At 37.7% G+C, this 17,898-nt stretch overlaps 1 protein-coding gene across 6 annotated transcripts in view; it reads left to right on the plus strand.

Annotated features, from left to right (window-relative positions):
- CUNH1orf21 (chromosome unknown C1orf21 homolog) overlaps positions 1–17,898 on the plus strand; it is a 264,779-nt gene that overhangs the window by 41,335 nt on the left and 205,546 nt on the right. For 2 of the 6 annotated variants that reach the window (XM_027868520.1, XM_027868526.1), the window contains exons 1-2: positions 15,567–15,631; positions 16,468–16,610. The exons of 2 other annotated variants lie outside the window; for them this stretch is intronic. The gene's annotated coding sequence lies outside the window, so the exon portion shown is untranslated. Of the gene's footprint in view, positions 1–15,566; positions 15,632–16,467; positions 16,611–17,898 lie in introns of those variants that run through there. 2 more of the 6 variants (XM_027868522.1, XM_027868523.1) reach the window with 1 other exon arrangement.

A 17,898-nucleotide genomic window follows, 5' to 3' on the forward strand; every position in this document is an offset into this window, starting at 1 on the left:
TGTCAGTGCTTTCTGGCATTGTATTGTTTTCCTTGCTCTTTTTACTTCATTCACTTTGCACCGGTTCATGTAGGTAAGCCTATACGTCTCTCCTGAATTAGTTTAGATGTCACCCAAGAAAGGGGGTGACAAACTTTTCTTTGATTATAACCTGCCCTTGACACAAAAAAAGTAGCATTGTCCAGCCTCATCCTCAACTTCATTCACTAGAATTAAGTCTTAAAAATTAGGTGTTTCATCAAAGGATGAATTTGTGCTACCTTTGGAAGATGTTAAAAAAACAAAGTTGCACCCTTCAAATGGAAGTCTAAAAGATGAGTTCTGTGATGTTTTTGGAATTAATATATAACCTAATGAGGTAACTAGTTTGAAGGGAACAACACTTGTTGAGATTTCCAAGTTTGGGTGTGCCAGTAAATGAGGTGCATTACTTTATCGTCATAGTTTATGTTTATTATTAGGTTATACGTAGTCTAGAAAGAGAAATGTTGAAATTAGGCTGGGTTATGTAATGGCATGCAATAAAGTCTTAGAAGATCTTTGACAAATGTGTCCATAGAGAGAGCTCTGGTCTTTGGTATTCTGATTATTAATGCTTATCAAATTACCTAGGTGCATAGTGGGTAGACTGGGTAGACTTGAGTTCAAATCCTGCCTCGAACACTTAGTAGTTATGTGACATTGGGCAAAGTCACTTGTCCTCAGTTTCCTCATATGCAAAATGGTAATAATAAGTAGCATCTACCTTGCTGGGTTATTGTCAGGATCAAATGAGATAAAATAAGTAAAGCTCTTTGCAAACTTTAATGTAATATATCAATGATAGCTATTAAGTTATAAAACAATGAGATATTTACCTACGTTAGAAACTTTAAATGGAAGAAGGATTACCCGTATACATTGAGTTCCTCCAGATGCTCCCATTAGTTGATGATATTCTACTTATTGTATTTAAATCCCAGAATATTATTAGGCATCCTTAATGAGAGCCGTGATTGTTCAAAAGAGGTCAGCCATACAGTCCATAGGAGAAATACCAACTGAATGAAAAAGTCTAGATCAGACATGTCAGACATGGGATTCACAGGCTACATGTGGCCCAAAGCAGATTAATTGGAAAATATTTAACAAAATAAATAAAAATACAATAAAACATAGATAATGTTAATATATGGTTTTCTAAGTCAGTGTGCACCTGCAGGGAACCTTATGATTTAATGACCTCTCCCCCACTTTCTATTTGAGTTTGATATCACTGGTCTAGATTATGACATGAATTTGGATGGTTAGTCTATTGAGTTAGTCCATATCATACTTTCATTTGGGATAGGCACTACAGACAAATAGTGAATTGGCCCCATAGATATTTTCTTAGATATGTTCCTAAACATTGGTAGATTACTGAAAAAGCACTTTTCTCTGTAAAAGACGACACACAAAGAATATGGCTCATCTTACTGGAATGAAAACAAGTCAAATTTGGATCTGCTTCCTTATTGATGATCCTGTTTTTGAATATTGTGAGAGCCTTAGTGCCATCCCTCCCTCTACAAGACTAAGAACACATCAGGGTAATTATGGAATATTCATAAAATTTCTCAGATTTCATATCTTAAAAATGAACTATCTGCTCTATGTCACTGGCAGATTAGAATTTCTTTCCATTGCTGGGCCCAAGAAAACAAGGTGTTAAATTTTATCATCATGATTAGAAATAAAATAAAAATTTCAAATTTCTATTTTAAAAAAGTATAACAGAAGGTGCTCTTGACTCTTAGATGCAATCTAATTTTGGCTCTTTGAACTTAAAATATAAAATTCTAAAGTAAAAGGAAAGAAAAAAGGCCCTAGAAGTTATCCATGAAAGTTTCATTGAGTTTTTAATTTAAATCTCTGGTTTTTGCAAAAAAAAATTCCCCATTGCCTTGTCCTCAGTTAATGATTCGTAAAAAATTTAGTATAGTCATGGATTGTTACAGCCATTCCCCCATGGAACGAGTATCTTTGTGGCTCACAGCTCTGTTGCCTGGGAATAATCTGGAAGCTATTTCCAGTCAAGAAATTGCTAGAAGAATTTTAATGAGAAGATTCATAATGATCAATGCTAGGTTTGGTCTACATCATTCAAACAACAGAGTGTTAAATTGGTCATTGAGTGGGGCGGGCAGATTCCTCGTGTTTGAGAATCTTTCCTTAGTCCACTGGCCTTGGTGTTGAAACCAGTTAATGTGGTACCTGATTAGTGGACAGCTTGCATTTTTGCAGGCCAGCAATTTCAGCCTAGTGCTACAACAGACCTTTTAGTTAGCCTGCCTGGTCTCTGCCTGGCCATCAGGCTGTTCTCAGCTAAAGAGGTGCAGTTTAGTTTGTCTGCTAAGTTGATTGTGATGTTCTGGAAAGAACCCTATTTGGAACTGGTGCCAAAAGATCTGGGTTTAAGTCGTGGCCCTGTTACTTATCACTGACTGTCCATCTTATGTTGGTAAGTCACTTACCTTCATTTCCTTATCAAAGTGGGGCTAATTAATAGTTGATCTCATGGAGTTGTTATGAGGAAAGTGCTTGTAAACTATAAGGTGGTCTCTTTCCCTAGCAAGGGTTCTTAACTTGGGGTCTGTGACTTAGTTTATATATGTATGTGTATGTGTATGTATATGAATATGTTACCTTGTGTGGTTTGTCCGTTCTTGAAGAGGACCACAGAATCAGGGAGATGATGACATGACTTGCAATTGAACTGGATTTGAATGAGTGAGGGCTGTGCAAAGTCACCAGCCTCACTTTCTCCTCCAGAGCCATCTGGGTGAGTGGCCAGATATACATCAAGATAACTGGAGATGGCCCAGGATGCAGTGGGGATCTTGGCCTTTTTAAGATCTTTTTGAGTGAAGCTGGTTGGACCAGCTGGCCTCCAAAGTCTTCTACATTCTGAGATTCCATGGAGTGTTAGAAAAAGGACTCACACTGGTGCTAGCCTCATTGTTCAGCACCCTTTCTGGGGCTAAGGATTTTATCCCCTAGATGACCTGGGATAGAATTGACTCCAGTTGAATTGTCATGATTTTCCTGCATTCCCCAAGAGGCTGCCAGAAATCTCAGCCTTGCTCTGAGCTTGTGAAAATTGTTCAGAAACTGCTTTCACCCATCTTTGCAGTTAGAAGTGATCAAGATGTTATTAGATTTCCCGAGTCCCTTTCTTCTGTAAAGCCCAGAGCTCTTCCACCGTGTTTCATTTATCTTGAACGTCCCCATGAGATACATAACACTGGGTGATGGCAATAGGGGGGAGGGAAAAGAACAAGTCAGAAGTGAAATTAAGGGGGTGAGGGCAGGCAGGGCTTTGCCCTAGGATCTGACTATCTGCGTGTCAGGCCCAATTCCTTCCTGCTATAGCAGGGAGACCACTGTCCTCATGCCTCATGTTTCATCATTCTTTACCATCTAGCACCCATCCCAGAAAGAGGGAAGGTTGGATGCTGATGAAGATGGCGGAAGGACAGGGTATAGGTCACTTAGTCTCCTACAGCTAGGGGGAGAAGGAGAACAGAGGAGGGAAAACAGGAAAGGAAAAAGAATGAGGTCTGAGTCCAGCTCAGCTTGGGGGACAAAGGAGAAGAGGTGGACCATTTTCTCCCATGACTGTGCCTTTGGTTGCCTAGTCTGTCTCATTGTGCCCTGATCTCTTCAGGTGCCCAGACCAGGCCAAATGCTGGGGATGGTATATCATCTCTCCCCTCCTAGGCTGAATTTGTTCCAGGATCTAGGATTACTAGTCACTGCTCTTGTATGTCAAGTGATTCTCCAAAGGTCAGAAAGTGAGACCATTACTAAAATCTCCAGTCTCGGTTTGATGTTTAATTCAATAGACCCTATTCTTTATGGTTGTATAGCTATTTTAGTTATTAAAATAAAAGAAAACTTCCTTATAAGACAATCCTAACAGTGTGGAATGTGCGATGGTAAGAATCCAATATACATAAAATTATACGTAGAGTCTAAAATGTGTGTAGCCATATCCTGTGATGGAAGTTACACATTTATAATGAAAATGTTCTTTCAGTTACATGTTCTTTCAATTAAATTTGTTATGATGGTTCTAACCAAAGAGAAGAAATTTAATTGAAAGAAATGTAATATTTCATTATAAATGTATAACTTCCTTCACAAGCTACTCCTGCATGCATTTTTAGACCCTCTAGGTGTTTCCACATATGTTGGATTCTCACCATCACATACTCCATGCTATTGACATTGCCTTTTAATGAAGTTTCCTTTGGTACTTCAATAACTGAATACAGGATGTTGTCCAAGGCAGATCTTCTTTATATTGAATTCCTTGCCAAAGGTGAAACTGTCATAACTAGAGTATGGTAAAAAACCCCAGAAAACAACAAACATCTACCAACTGAGTGAATCTTCAATGAAATCTTACAATGATCACTCCCACATGGTGAGTCGAAGTTTAGGCTTAGAAAATAGAAAAGGAAGTTGATTTTATTTACTTTCTTAGGAACTTTCAGGGATGAGAAATTTACATGCTCACATTCTCACACAGTGAACCAATGTGCAAATCAATTGTATTTTGTTCATTCATTCAGGAAGTATTTATTATATATTTACAATGTGCAAAGCACAAAAGCAGAATGAAAACCACTACCTTCCTTGGAGGAGCTTACTTCCCACTATAGGGATATAACAGTTAAAATGATTAAATAACTATAGTATAAGTTGAAGAGGAAGAGAGCATTAAGAACTCTCAGGATCAGGAAACGCTTCCTATAGAAGGTGACACCTGAGTTGAGCCTTGCAGGAAGCTAAGTGTATAGAAATATAACCTTGTATATAGAAATGGAATTCTATACAGTATAGTTTGGGACTTTTATTTCATAGACTGTCTTCTTAATCCATGTGTTTTCTCTGAGAATAGTACTTGCTGTATTAGTGAGTTACCAGTCAAATTAGATGGGACCAAACATTTCTAGATAAATCCAGCTTCACACACTTACTAGTTGTGACACTTGGGCAAGTCATTCAACCTCAGTCTGCCTCAGTTTTCTCATCTGCAGAATGTGTATTATAATAATAGCAACTACCTCCAAGGTTGTTGTAAGGATCAAATAAGATGATATTTGTAAAGCACTTTGTAAACTTTAAAGTGCTCTATAAATGTTAGAGATGTTTATTGTATCTTTATGTAAAGAAAGATAGCATTTGCTAAGCATCTAATTATAGAATTTTAGGACTCCATGGAGGGAAAGGAATTCACACACTTGTCTTTAAAGCTTATCCAAACTCTGTTCAGTGTCTGTCTTTTCTTAATGACACTAAGAAGTTTCTGTACTTCCCTGTCCTCATCATTCTCCTTACCACATTTGAGAAATCCAGAAAGATTTCTTGTTTGCCTCTAAGATCTGTTTTCATGTTGGCACGCACATTGGTGCTTTTCTCCTTTATGTCTCTTAATCTGGAGTTGTTAAAGATGAGTTAACATCTACCAAAAAAAAGTGAAGCCCATTAAATCCCTCCCCTCAATTACGCTTTTCAAGTATTTTAAGCCCCTACATTTTGCTCCTTTCATAAGGAAACCCTGTAATAAATGAAGATTAACCAGTGCTCTTGTATTTAGGAACTGATTATCCAATTTGTGTCTTAGTTTGGTCTCTTGCTGTTCTTTCTCTTCCCTCCTATTGTTACCTAACTTAGGACTATTGATCACCCCTCTTAACCCCTCCAGGGTTAGACTAGAAAAAGGAAGAGAAGTGAAATGCACATCAAATCTACTTTTTCCCCTCTTCATTAATTCTAATGAAAGCCTTGGTGGGAAAGAAGTTTAAAATAATTGAGTTAAATGAGGATTTTTGCACTATCTTGGCAATTATCTTATTACCTGTCAATTCTGGTCGTGCTCTTCAGTGTTTGATTTTATACATGGGTATTTATAATCCAAAGTTGGTGGAGCTGAAAAAGAAAATTCCTTCAGACTATTTAAAAAAACACAAACAAAACCAAAACCTATTTTTGACATATGCTGGAAAATATTTTTAACATATTCCTGATACTTTTTAAACAGGGAGCTCCCTCCCACATTCTTCCACCCTGACTCTACAACTGTATCAATGGAGCCAGTGTGTTGCATTGTCTGTTAAACAAATATTTTAGTCATTGGCTGATAAACAAACTATTTGGGAGGATAGAGGTTTCCATGTCCCATATTTGACTAAAAAATAACCTTTAAAAAGAATTCCTAAATTAAAATAATAAATCACAGTACTCTGTTATTGATTTTCTTACTATTGTGAAATTGAAAGTGATGAGTTGGAAATACAGGCTATTTTAACTCATTCAGCATTTATTAAGGGGTTTGTACTCAATGCTGGGAGAGATGAAAACTCAGATTACGCAAGCTTTGACCTCATGGAGTTTACAGTCAACACAAGTTTATAAAATGCCCAGGCCAATCAGGTTTACTCCCCTCATTCTTCTCTGAGCTCTGATCCTTCTTTTTCTGCCATGTCCCAATGCATTTTCTTTTTCTCTCCCCATTCCCCCTTTTAATTTCCTTCCATGTATTGTCTTTCCTCAATTAGATTATAAGCTCCTTGAGGGTAGGGACTGTCTTTTGTGTGTATGTGTATTCCTACCACTTAGCACAGTTCAAAGAACATAGTAAATACTTAAAAATGCTTGACAAATAACAGTAACATACAGCTAGGTCTCAGTGTGGATAATGAATTCTGTGAAATGGTTGCATTATATGAATCTGTACTATTGTAATTGGTTCTGGTCCAGTGGTGATTGATATACAATGATTTTTTTTAATTAAGTTTTTAATGTTTCTTAACATAATATGAGAGCAAACTATAAAATTTATTTCTGATTCAGGTTTACTACAAAGTGGTTACAGAAGCAAAATTTTAAAAATTACTGAATATCATACTTAAAGATCAGCCTATAATGATGATATAAAAAACCTATTTGTATTATTGTCTAAAATGCTTCAGCAGTATAGATTGAACTGTGGTTTTTTTTTTAATCTTCATACATATGCTGATAAGTGCAGGGAGCTTTATCCACATCTCAGCAAATTTGCACATTCACATTCTCACACGTTGAACCAGTATAGATGGATAACCAGGGACATTATCTAAAATCAGTAATGCTTTTAGCATGATACTGTTGTTTTTGCAATATTTTTCAACAGCTGAGCTAAAATAACTCAAAAGCCAGTCTTTGAAATAGTCACCCATGCTTTCTTATTTGGCCACCAAAGAACTGGAAGCAATCAGTGCTTGTAGCCTCTCAGAGCACAAGGATTTAGAGACTGAAAAAACAAGGATTAGTTTTACTGTAAAATTCCCTTCCTTATTAACTCCCAATAAAAGTAATAGACAATCCTTAGACACTTTAAATCCCAGTTGAGTTTTTTCTTTCTTAAAAACGTAAGGTTTTTTTTCTCGCTATTGTCTATTTAAGTTTTAGTATTTAAGTCTAAAATTTAAAAAAAAAGTGAATATTATATATATATATATACACACACACACATATAAGTTCTGGAAAACATTCTTTTTTTAAAGAATTTTATCCACATTATTTCATCCATGTTAAAAATTTGTTTATCACAGTATCCACCTTCTTTGATTAGTTATTTTAAGACACAAAGATATTTAACTGCTGTGTCCTCATCTGCACTGGCTGCCTCTCTAGCAATTTTAATATTACACAATTGAACTCAGTTTTTAAGGTAATCAAACCAACCAATGCTTATAGTAGAAGTTTTTTCACTGTATACTTAATTTCTGTTTTCTTTCATTACCTTAAATAAGGTCAAAATTTTTGTCTGAGTGGCTGCTTCCTGTTAAGAGGAATGTGTTTTTTTTTATTGCAATCTTCAATCCATATAGCTAAAATATGCTATTTCTTTCATTGCAATATATTCCTTACAGTTTTTTGCAAACCACAGAAAGCACATATAATTCTGCCTTTTAAATATTGTTTTATCTGTGTGTTTTATAATATTCTGCGTTCTAGATTCAGGCATTCCAGTATCTTGTCCTGTTTTAGAGTTACCATGACTCCTTGTTCGTGCTGTTCAATTATATCAAATTTTTGTTCTAATGTAATAACAAGCCTCCTTTTTTTTTTAATGCTGGCAGTATTTCCATCTGAAGTATTCTTCCTTTTGTCCGTTTTGTTAAGGGCTCAATAAAAAAAAAAGTTCACTTCACACAACTGTTAGTAATATGAAACACAGCAACACATCACATCCAAACATAATGATAAATGAATACAAAATGACAACATAGTGGCATATTAAAACCTTTGACCAGCTCTTATGCTTTGCATTCATTGAATTTTGGCTTGCATTAAATGGGACTTGGTATTATTGTATAATTGTGCTAAATTGAGTTTAGCATTATTCAGACTCTTATTAATCATGTCCTACTTGTGCATGTGTTAGAGTTTCCAAAAAGGCTTCCATGTGAGGTCCAAGAGGGAAGGTCATTACTAGTGTTGAAGATTTAGGAAGAATTGGTGCATTTCAGGGTTCTGTCTTTGACTAGCTTCTTTATTCTCTTTACAACTCTCATATTTGGAGAAATAATAGAATTTAGAGTTGGAAGGAATTTTGGAGGTCATCTAGCCCAACTCGATCATTTTACAAGTGAGGCAAATGAGGGCCAGAGAGATTGAGTGACTTACCTTAGATGACGTAGGGAGTAAATGGCTGATCCAAGATTTGAGCCAGGTGTACTAAGTCAGGAAGACCTGAGTTCAGATTTGGCCTCAGACACTAGCTATTTGACCTAACCTCTGTTTGCTTTAATCCACTGGAGAAGAAATTCACAAACCATTTAAAGAAAAAACAAAACAGAACAAGAAAACCCTGTAGACAGTATTGGCCCATAGGGTCAGGAAGAGTAGTTCACAACTGAATGATTGAACAAGTACTGATTCTAAAACCAATTTCCATTGTACCATGTTGCCGCCTTCTAATAGCTTCAGATGCCGTTTCTGTGTAGATGACCCCCAGTCCTATCCCTCTGTCCCTAAATAATACTAAGTTCCAGACTCATCTGTTCAGTTGCTGTCAGGACATCTCCAAACTGGGTGTTCCACAGGAACCTCAGATTACACATGCTAACCCAGCTCTACCTTCTGACTTCATACTTTGTCTTTGACAACACCATTCACACAGTTCCTCATGTTAATGATTTTGGTGTTACCATTGACTTCCTTTTACCTCATCTGACATATCTAGGCAGTCATTTAAGAAGTACTAAATATTTCATATGTGCCTGGCATGGTGCCAAGTGCTGAGGCTACAGAAGAAGGCAAAAACAATATGTGCCTTTAAGCTGCGTCTTCCTCTATGTGAATGCCTGGTGACCCAGCCCCCTTGTTTTTCTTTAAGAAAAAATAAGCAGCTCAAATAAATCTCCAGATCTGAAACTCCGTGATTCTGTGATTCTTAATGAATTTAAAGAACCAGATAAACAGGTAGAGCTTGTTATATCAGGAATACAAGGGTGTGACGGTAGGTTTGGCCTTTTCTGCCTTCCTTATTAGATTTGCTTCAATCTAGCATGAAGGAACTAATGCATTTGCTCAGAAGTTAAGATTTGTGATTCACAAGTCTAGTCACACTTTGGTTGTTTGGTTTTAGAACATCTTCTGTGTTGCCTTCCTTTACAATCTGTTGTATATCTTGGCCTGGCTTCCTTCATGGATCCAACTTTGGAGTTAGGGAACCCTGAGTTCAAATCCAGCCTGTGATTCCTATTGTCCATGTGATCTGAGGCAAGTTACTTACCTTTCTAAGTACCTCAGGCAGCTGTGGGAAACTGAGGGGGCAGCTCTAGGTGTGCAGTGGATAGAGCTCTAGCCTTGGAGTCAGGAGGACCTGAGTTCAAATCACATGATATTCACTAGCTGTGTGACCCTGGGCAATTCACTTAACCCCTATTGCCTTGGAAAAAAACAAAACAAAAAAAAACTACAAGATTCAGAACCATTGTTTTTCTGCATTGGTAGAAGGGAGTTTCTTCACTGGGTACTCTCTACACTGATGAAATCACAAGTCCAAGCCAAAAAGAAGTACTGTGAAAAAAATTTTTTCTTTGTCAAGGAGAACCTTTTTTTTTAATGGAAGCAACAGTATTTTGTAAAAAGTTTACGCCTGTAAGAGGGAATCTTATTTGATACATAGTCAAAAGGTAAATTGAAGATAAAGCAACATTCTAGTTCTACCTAATAGTTTGGGAACAAAGCACAAAGAAGTTTTCCAGAAGAAGGGATTTGACAATTTTCTGCAAAAATTTGGTTTGGAAGAAATATTTTGGTGATGATTATGTTATGTACATGTATATGTAGCTCATATAGACCCATTTAAATATATGTGTATGCATATATAAAAGCCCATATGTAACATATATATAAGGTGTGCAAAGCTACTTTACCTATTATTTCTTATTTTAAGTATTTAAATATAATTTATATATGCATATTATATATGTATACATATTTATATAAAATGAGATAATATGAGAAAAACACTTTGCAAACTTCAAAGAGCTATATAAATGTTATTTAGTATTTAAAGTATCTGTGATTCCAGTGTTACTGGTATTTCCTTCATTGACAAAAGATCACAGACTCTGTGGGTATGAAAGATACTCCTTTCCTAGATAGTTTTAGGAATTGCTGTGGCAAAACAAACAAAAAACCAACCCTTCACCAGCTGTTGGCCAACCCTCAGGTAAATGAGCCTGTCTGAACATAGCCTAATGCTCAGGTGACACCATTGTCAAACCTGGGCTTAATCTTTATAGCTTTCTGTAGGACCTGCTAGAGCTGACACTGTGTGGGCATGGTGGTGGCTGAGAAACTAGGATCAGCTTCATGGCACGACGAGGCATCAGAACAGAAAAAGGCAAAAAGAACACTTTAGGCATAGTGGCTTGAGTACTGGACCCAGAGTCAGGAAAACCCAGGCTCAGTAGTTGCCTGTATCTCAGAGTTAGCTGTGTGATCCTTGGCAGTCACTTAACCTCCCTAAGAAGTGCTCCAAGACGCTTAAATTACAGAGTAGTAGCTGATCCTCATCAAAATAGGAAGGTCTCCTCGGGATGAAATCGTTAGTCCAGACCAACCCTCTCCCCTCCCAAAAAATTAGGACACAAAACATGTCAGTCTACTTTATTTCTATAATAAGCAATTATAATATATGCAGATAACATTTTAAATGACTCACCAGCATCATTCAAATCACCTATGTGAATTAGTTTCTTTAATTTATAAAATGTTTTCCCATTTAAACCATATTAGGTAAAAATGGGGCTTCATTGTAATGTTTGAGCTTGTTTTGACTTTATTTCTTCTTCTAATGAAATAACATTAAAGGTAATATAGAGCCAAGAGCTGCTAAATCAAGGTCCAAATTTCACAATTAATTATTCAGTTTTCATAAGCTATAGAACATATATACCACAGTCTTTATCATGTCCTACTAAGATATAGTCCTCTCAACAAGGATTCTTAACTGGAGGTCCATTAACTTGTCTTTTTTTTCTTCAATATTTTGATAACTATATTTCAATATAATTGTTCTCCTATGTAGTCCTGTATATTTTATTTTACTCATTTAAAACATTATTCTGTCAAAGGGGTGCCTGACACCAAATGGTTAAAAGAGGAGGAAGGAGAAAATATAAGAATTTAAGTTCTTACCTACTTTATGGACTAGGTAATAGGATTCTTGTTAAATGCAATAAGACCCTTAAATTTGGGCATTGACACTTCCCACTATTGTATCTAGGATAAAAGACAAACTCTTTGGGGATTTGAAAGCCTTTTACAATCTTGCTCTAGCTACCTTTCCAACCTTACTGACCAGAACATTACTCTCCTTTATGTGTCTTTTTTCTAGCCAAACTGCCCTGTTATTCCCTGTACATAACATCCCATCTCCTACCTCTCTTCTTTTAAAGGCTGGACTTCATACCTGGGGTAGACTCCTCCCTCATCTCTTCCTCTTAGGTTCTCTGTTGTTGTTGTTTACTAGTTTCAGTTGTGTCCGACACTTTGTGATCCCATTTGGAGTTTTCTTGGCAAAGACACTGAAGTGGTTTACCGTTTCCTTCTCCAACTCATTTTACAGATGAGGAAACTGAGGTAAACAGGGTTAGGTGACTTGCCCAGGGTCACACAACTAGTACATATTTGAGGCCAGATTTGAAGTCAGGGAGATGAGCCTTCCTGACTCCAGACTTGGCACTCTATCTGCTGCACCATTCTCACTTTCTTCGAATTTTTCCCCTTTTCTCAGATGCTGTGGTTCTTTCTCCAGAAATTACTTTTTGTGTACAGTATCCTGTGTTTAACTCTCTGTGCATGTGTGTTTATTTTCTGTGGTATGTTCATTTCTCTTCCAACTTCCTACTGACTCTCCAGACTTTTCTACCACCACCTCAGTAGCCTGAGCCCTGGGGGCTCCCTCCTTTGATTGGTGAGTTCCTGCCCAGGACCACCATGTAAGGAAGGAAGTGCTGGGGCCATCCATGCTCATTTCTCTCCCCACTGTGCTCTTGACTCTTCACCTTTTCCCATACTCTCTCAATTCCTCTAGCTCCCTTTTATGTGATATCTTGTAATATCTCCCTTTATATGATATTAGAATATAAGCTCCTTGAGGGTAGGAATTTGTCTTTTTTTTGGTTTTTATTTGTATACCCAGGCTTAGAATAGTGTCTTGAACTAAATAAGTTCTTTTTGAATGAATGAATAATAATACTTAAATACTTCAAAAGATCTAACTATATGGATACTCCCCTCTGCTCATTCAGAGCACCTTGTCACCCGTATTCCATAAGCTCCTTATTGCCTCCAGGATCAAATGTTCTGTTTGGTATTTAAAGCCCTTCATAATCTAGCCCCCTCCTACCTTTCCAGGCTTTTTATAGCTTACTCTCCAACACAGACTCACTGATCCAATGACACTGGCCTTCTGACTATTTCATGAACAAGTTACTTCATTTATTTATTGGCTCTGGGCATTTTCTCTGACTGTCCCCCATCATGGAACACTTCCCCTCCTCAACTCTGTTGACTTCCCTGACTTTCTTTAAGTCCCAACTAAAATCCCACCTTTTTTATAGGAAACCTTTTCCAACCCCTCTTAATTCTAGTGTCTTCCCTCTTTTAATTATTTCCTATTTATCTTGAATATAGCTTGCCTTGTATATATTTGTTTGCATGTTGTCTCTCTCATTACATTATAAGCTCCTTGAGGGCAGGGACTGGCTTTTGCCTCTTTTTTGTATGCTCAGCACTTGGAGCTGCACCATGCCTGGAATATAGTAGGAGCTTAATAAATGTTTATTGATTACTGATTGATTCATTGATTTATAACTCCTCCCACACCTTAGTAGTTTTCATAAATTACTTTGGTCGAGCAAATGTTCAGCTTTTTGACTAGATCTGTCCTTGGACATCGGGCACATAATTAATCCCTTAGATATCCTTGAAATCCTTCCAGCTTGGTAGGACCTACCAGAATTTGCATTTCATTGCTGGCATGGACTTTGAGAACTCAGGATCACTTCTATGCCATGATGAGGTATCACCGTAGGACTTTATTGTCAGGAAGACATGAGTTTGAGTCTTGCCTCAGGTACTCCCTGGCTGTGTGACTCTGAACAAATTATTTAAATTTTCTGTTCCTCACTTTCCTTATATGTAAAATGGACATAATCATAGTACCTGTCTCATGGGGTGGTTGTGATGCTCAAATAAGCTAACCTATGTGAAGTGCTTTGCAAACCTGAAATTCTGTCATCATCATTATTATTGTTCCAGGTCAATTTTATTTTATACATGAATGGTAGGCAAAACTGTTCAAGGATCCATAGTACTCTTTGTAAGGAAAGGAGGAAGAAGCTTTCCATATAAGAGGTCTTATGAGTGGCAGGCTCTTAGGTATACCTTTTCCCTCTTTTCCTCTATAACCCTAACAAGCAGGATTGTTTAGCGCTGAATTGTATACATGGAGTGGGTGAGTGAAGTGGAACTCCTGGCTGGTTGAAAAGAATCTGAGGGATGTGAAAAAAGACTGTGGAGGAGAGACCTGTAGCTGGAGTATGTGGCTTTGTGACTTCCTCCTCTCAACAGGTCAGTCTCTTGTACCCTGATCATATGATGGTTCAGCACCCTCTCTTACCATAGAGAAGGTGCTGGGTATTATCTAGGGCAGGAGTGGTGTGGGTGTGACTGGTGTATGGAAGATTATCTGGGAGCAAGTTTGGAAGGGATGAAAGGGTTAAGACCAAGTTAGGCTGGAGACAGAAGTCTCTAAAAACGCTCTCCCTAGGACTAATTCTCTGATGACTTCCTGCCCCATTTATGCTTTGTTTGGCCTCTGTTAACCTGGTACACCCACTAACCCTACACATTTGCTGGGATAGCACCTGCTAGGATGAACAAAGGACTTCAGTCACCTTCCATTAGCATTAGAATCATGGCAATAGCTGTGGCTTGCTTGTACAGAGCTGGAGACAGTCCTTACATTTTTTGAGGGGGGGGTGGGAAGGGAGTTCCTCTGGATCCCATTTCTCTGGACTCCCTTTCATACTCTGTTCAGAAATTCCATTTCTGGCCTCTCCATTCAACCTCTGCTTATACTGCTGAGGTTAACTTAGGACTTCAGACTAAGAAATGGAAGAAGCAAGGCCTGATCAGTAAATAAACTAAAAAATGAAAAATTCAATTTAAAAGGGGGGAAGGGTATCAGATTGTTTGATCTATGTGACCAAATAACTTCTCTTATTTTTTCTACTGAATTTGCTGACTGCTTCAATGCCATATTATGGACTTAGCCTTTATATTAGCATGTGTCATCTCCATTTTTTTTCTCTTCTCTTCATCCCTTTCTCCATTTCTTTCTCTCTGAGACTAATTTATTTCTCTGGTTCTCCCCCATCGATTTTGGTGCATGTGGGACTAGCTTTCTGACCACCAGACCAGAATTCTATCTACTATGTAACCTAGTTGCCTTTATAATTTTGGGAGGTGGGGGTTGGGGGGAGGAGTGGAAAGCATGTTGAAAACAAACAACAAGCTGATTCTTTATTCTTTATTATAGTATATATTATTTACTGTGTGTGGAATAGAACCACCCCCCAAAAAACTCAGCAAGCACAGCTGAAGCCCAGCCCAAACAGCCAGCAGTTAAGGAGGAAATTGTTACTGGTTAGAACCTCCACCCAGGTCTCCCCTTTACATTTACATTCCTTCCTATCTTTACCTTGTGTTTGTTTTTGTTTGTATCTCCCCTGGGAACCTTTTTCCTACAGCCACACCTTCAGTATAATGATAGCTATAGAACTGGGACACTCAAGCTGATCATGACCAATTAGGATGTCGGTGAGGTTTCCTAATATGATTATGTGTGTTTTGTGGAGCCTATGAAAAATGGTCTGTCATCTAGTGCCTTTATACTGTTTTATGGACTGTTCCTAACCATACTGCTACTTTAATGAACTTTTCCCAGTGGAAGGAAGAAAGGGTGCAGTATGAATGAAAGCCACAGACTTCTCCTACTAAGTGCTTCAGAAATCACCTTGCCTTTTTGTTCCTGGTGAGTGTAACAGGGCATTTAGCTCCATTTCCAAAGATTGCTTTGTTCTAGGGACCTTGAAAAAGTGCAGTCCTTAGAGAAGTACAGGGGGTTGGACCTGAAGGAAGACAAGAAGACTTTTTCTCTTTTCCTTCTCTTTGGGATCTTGTGGTTGGTAGAGAGGGTTGAACTAGAGGAACTTTTAAGTCCGACCCTCTACAATTTTGCTACATAGATTTGTGGAAGGAAAAGCAATTTAACCAACACTATTCTCCTTTAGAATGGTCTTCTTTGAGTTACCCTGGCCTAAGTGGAGGCAACTTGCAAATTTTCTGGGAAATGTATCTATGGAAATAATTTATTTAGAGCTAGAGGGACCTTAGAGATTATCTGGTCTAGTTCTCTAATTTAAGAGATGAGATCACATAAGTAATAATTAAGAGCCATATGTGGGATTTGAACCCGGCTTCTCTGAATAAGGGGAGCTAGGTGGCACAATGGATAGAACACTGAGCTCAGAACCTGGAAGACTTATCTTCATGAATTCAAATCCAGCCTCAGATACCTACTAACTAGCTGTGTGACCCTGGGTGAGTCACTCCCCAGTTTGCCTCAGCTTCCTCATCTGTAAAATGACCTGGCGAAGGAAATGGCAAACTACTCCAGTATATTTGACAAGAAAACCCCGAAATGGGGAGAGTTAGACATTACTGAAACAACTCAAAAACAGCCTCTGAATATATAAATGCAGTATTCTTTTCCATGTACCATGCTGTCTGTCAGGTTTTGTTTGTTTTGAGCATCAGCGATCAATTGAAAACAGACTGCTGGATATTCCTTTTTTCTCTCACTTTCAGTTCCCCTTTCCTAACACACCGTCACCAAAAGCAAAACACACCCCTTCAAAATCTTATGTGGAAGAATTTTGTGAACACCCATCAGTGACACTCTAGTGAACTGAGAACTGAGTGACCTGAAGGACTGATCTGAACTGGAAAACGTGAGTAGTGTTAAGGGAACCTGATTGACTTTCTATAGGAAGTATTTAGTTATTCTAGAAGAAATTATAATGGAATGACATTTTAGGTGAAACATGAATTTCATTAATGATCAGGAGAGCCAAGCACTGCCAGGGTTGGGAAACCTGCGACTAGTCTAAGGCGGATTTTTTTTTTTCCCTGCTGCCCTTCTTGTTTGTAACACAAGTGAAGATCTCTACAATGTTACTATAAGTTTCAATTGAATGGGAATGACCAGGAAGACGAGAGAAGAGGGAATCTTGAGTTTTTAAAAATAGATATTCCAAGACCTGCAAGCAGAAGCTATATCAAAGAATTTGCAGTGAGTTAAAAACCTGTGTTTATCAGTGAAAGTGATAGAGCAAAGACACAAACACTTAGCATTTGACGAGATTTTAAACCTTGGGGACAAAAGAAGTGGCCAGAGGAGAATAGCTTCTTTATAGCCATTGTGAACATTCAAAGAAATAAATAAGGTTTTTAACTTCTCTTTTCTCATATGGTGCGTTAGTGGCTGTCTGTCCTCCAACCACAAGTAGATGATAGTCATAATGACCCCTTAGGGAAAATAATAATGATTTATATTTGTTTTAAGCTGAACTACATTTTTACAACTTAGAAAACTCCATCTGACTCTGGCTTGGGGAAATCGGATCATTCTCAGGGCCTTCCTTGATAGAGCTTTACTAAGAAGCTTGTCAAGCTACTATACGTTAAAAAAAAGTCACCATCACTTAAGTGGACACAATGTGAAAATCAAACTGTATGAAAAAAAGGGTTGTCCCCCCCATAACATTTGAAATTCAAGTCAGTCAACAAGTGTTCTTTGAGTCCAATCACCTAGTCCATAGATTAAAGAATTATCAGAAAATCTTAAAGTGAAACTTGATTTGCTTTTTCCTATTGAAGAACTGAGAAAACCTACCTAATTATTCATTGTTTAAGAAAACTAGCCATAAAATAGAGGGAGAGGTGAAAAAAAACCAAGCAATTCTCAGAAAATCATTATCTTATTTTTAACATGGGTTCCAAGAGTGTATGAAGGACAGAGCAAGAAGTCCTTCTTTCCTTAAACACATTCTCTATTCCTTTGCTTTTTGTCTGTGCTGTGTTAGTATTTAAATATTCCACATAAGCGCAGATTTTACCAACTTTCTTTGGAGAGGAGCCAGAAGGAGGTGACTGTCTTGCAGAAATCCTGGTTGTAGGAGGTTGCCTCTGTTGGTTAGGAGAAATTGCCATTTCTAGAGTTCATACACCAATTTTCCT

Source organism: Vombatus ursinus, unplaced genomic scaffold, assembly GCF_900497805.2.
Source record: "Vombatus ursinus unplaced genomic scaffold, bare-nosed wombat genome assembly UNPS02014789.1, whole genome shotgun sequence".
Classification (NCBI taxonomy): domain Eukaryota; kingdom Metazoa; phylum Chordata; class Mammalia; order Diprotodontia; family Vombatidae; genus Vombatus; species Vombatus ursinus.